Source organism: Mandrillus leucophaeus, unplaced genomic scaffold (assembly GCF_000951045.1).
Source record: "Mandrillus leucophaeus isolate KB7577 unplaced genomic scaffold, Mleu.le_1.0 Scaffold728, whole genome shotgun sequence".
Classification (NCBI taxonomy): domain Eukaryota; kingdom Metazoa; phylum Chordata; class Mammalia; order Primates; family Cercopithecidae; genus Mandrillus; species Mandrillus leucophaeus.
Genome location: NW_012107897.1, coordinates 703,653 through 706,796, shown reverse-complemented (window position 1 = coordinate 706,796; position 3,144 = coordinate 703,653).

Here is a 3,144-nt window from a genome sequence, read left to right as displayed (position 1 = left end):
GCCTACTTACCTGCACACCTACCTATTTATCTACACACCTACCTACTTACCTGCACACCTACCTACTTATCCACACACCTGCCTACTTACCTGCATATCTACCTACTTACCTGCACACCTACCTACTTACCTGAATACCTGCTTACTTACCTGCACACCTACTTACTTAGCTACACACCTACTTACCTGCACACCTGCCTACTTACCTACACACCTGCCTACTTACCTGCACACCTACCTACTTATCCACACACCTGCCTACTTACCCGCATATCTACCTACTTACCTGCATACCTGCCTACTTACCTGCACACCTACCTACTTACCTGCATACCTGCCTACTTACCTGCACACCTACTTACTTACCTGCACACCTACCTATTTACCTGCACACCTGCCTACTTACCTACACACCCGCCTACTTACCCGCACACCTGCCTACTTACTTGCACACCTACCTACTTATCCACACACCTACCTACTTACCTGCACACTTACCTACCTACTTACCTGCATACTTACTTGCTTACCATGGCTACCATCCACCTATCTATAATTCCTAGACATGTAAATCTATCTATACAATATGTAGCTATTTTTACAAAGGCCAGTGTATACCATTGTATACAGCACATTGTTTAATGAACTGCTTTCTTTTTCATTAAGTAACAGATCACAAACAGCTTTTTATGAAATTTACTACACACTTTTTTCATCATATAAAATGACTGCTTTTATGGGAACATACCTTATTTATGGAACCAAACCCAATTTTATAACATTTCATATTTTTGTATTTTTCACTATCAAAAGCAATGCTGTGATGAACATACTAGTAACTAGATCTATGCAAATAATTATAATTATTTCCTTAGTATGAACTTCCAACTGTAAGATTGCAAGTCAAAAGATATTTTGCTAATTATTTTATAAATTTACCAATTAATGTTCCAAAAAGTTTGTACTAATATGTAATCACCCCTCCAACATCTTATCACACTACCAATATGCTAAAATGCTCATTTTCCTGCAATCACTCAACACTGAGTAACAAAGTTAAAAATCTTTGCCAACCAGTTAAGTGGAAAATGATATTTAAAGATTTCAGTTTCAGTATCTTTGATTGCTAGAGACATGGAGTACTTTTTCATGAATTAATCAGCCAATTGTATTTTTAAAATCTTTTTATTGAGGCAAAACACAAGTAAAGAGTACAAATCATAAGTATAGCTCAGTGAATTGTCACAAAGGGAATAATGCATGTAACAGACACAGGTCAAAAAGTAGGACATTACCAGCACCTAGGAGTCTCCTTTGCATCCCCTTCTGGCCACCCTCCTCACCTTCCTCCCCAAAGGGAGGAATTGTACCTTCATACAATTTCTCTATTAGCTACCTATTTCCAGAAAAATGCCGCATGACAAACCATCCCGAAATTCAATGGCTTAAAATAGCAATCACTTATAATCATGGATGAGCAGTCACTTATTGTCATGGATGTGTGAGTTAGCAAGAGTCGGTGATCCAGGCTGGGCTCAGCGCGTTGGCTCTGCTACCCTGGGTTCACCTGTGTGCCTGGGGGTCAGCTGATGTAGACGGGGCTTAGCTGGGTCACTATCCTGACATCTAACATAAGAGTTAACTTTTGCTTCTGTTAAGATTTTATATAAATGGACTCATACAGTATTTTTTTACATCCAGCTAATTTCAGTCAATGTTATTTTTAAAGTTTTGTCCAGTGTGTGTTCAGGAGTATGTTTTGTACCAACTCACAAGAGCTGATGGTTACATTTTCAGAAATTTTGAAATTTATCTGTTAAACATAATTATTAGAAAAATTAAATTATAAAAACGTAATTAAATTACAATTAAAAACACAGGTAATAAATACTCAAACTGATTACTTCCTGTCTGTCTAACTACATTTTAGTATGGCCTCTGCTTTGGGGTTGTTTCTACCTGTTGTAATTCCATGGAATACTCTATGATGACGGGCTATGGTGTGTTTCTTCCTCACCTTGTTTACAATTGTCACATGTTAGGAATAAATAGCTTAAAATTGGCCACAGCAGGAACCTTTGCGTCACAGAGATCAGAAAATGCTATAAATAAAAAGGGATGGATTTATTGTTTTTTTTGATTGTCTAGACTTAAGAAAGTGGTGAAAAAATGTTAATATTGCAGATTAAACTTAAGTGTGTTGTGTCTGTGGCCATTACACTGAAGTACACAAAAAAATTGAGGAATTATTCTTCCAGTATTCAAAACCATTATCCAGTTCAGGATGATAGTTTGACAAATGAGAGAAGTTTTTCTCTCTTTTTGCTGAAGTCATTGAAAAATGAGAGAAGCTTTTTTTTTTTTTTTTTGAAACGGAGTATTGCTCTTTTACCCAGGCTGGAGTGTAGTGGCACAATCTCGTTCACTGCAACCTCCGCAACTCCCGGGTTCAAGCAATTCCCCCACCTCAGCCTCCTGAGTAGCTGGGATTACAGGAGCCTGCCACCATGCCTGGCTAATTTTTGTATTTTTAGTAGAGACAGGGTGTTGCCATGTTGGCCAGGCTGGTCTTGAACTCCTGACCTCAGGTGATCCACCGGCCTCGACCTCCCAAAGTGCTAGGATTACAGGCATGAGCCACCAAGCCCGGCTAACAAATAAAAGAAGTTTTGACATAAATCTTTATTGTCTTTTGTCATAGTCTTTAACATAAATAAAACTATCAACTAACAATCATGACAGAACTACAGGTTCGAAAGTTTGGCAAAAATCAACAAAATTGATTGAGAATCAACTGGCAATATGGAATTTACAATAAGTACTATATATTTTATTTTTTGTAAATTGTGTCTTATACATCCTTTATATTAGTAACATTTATAATAAGCATATATATATATGCACACGTGTGCACACAAACATATATGTATGCATATAACCCTCCATCCAGAGATAGTCATTAAAAATTTAGGTACACCACTGGATTCATCCACATTGTATACTGTTGTGTGCAACAGTAGTTATTCATGTGCGTTACTATATGGTATTCTATTGAATGATTATACTACAATGTATTTATCTATTCTACTGTGAATGAAGCTTGGATAATTTACAGTTTTGTATTTAACAAATAATGCTCTGGAA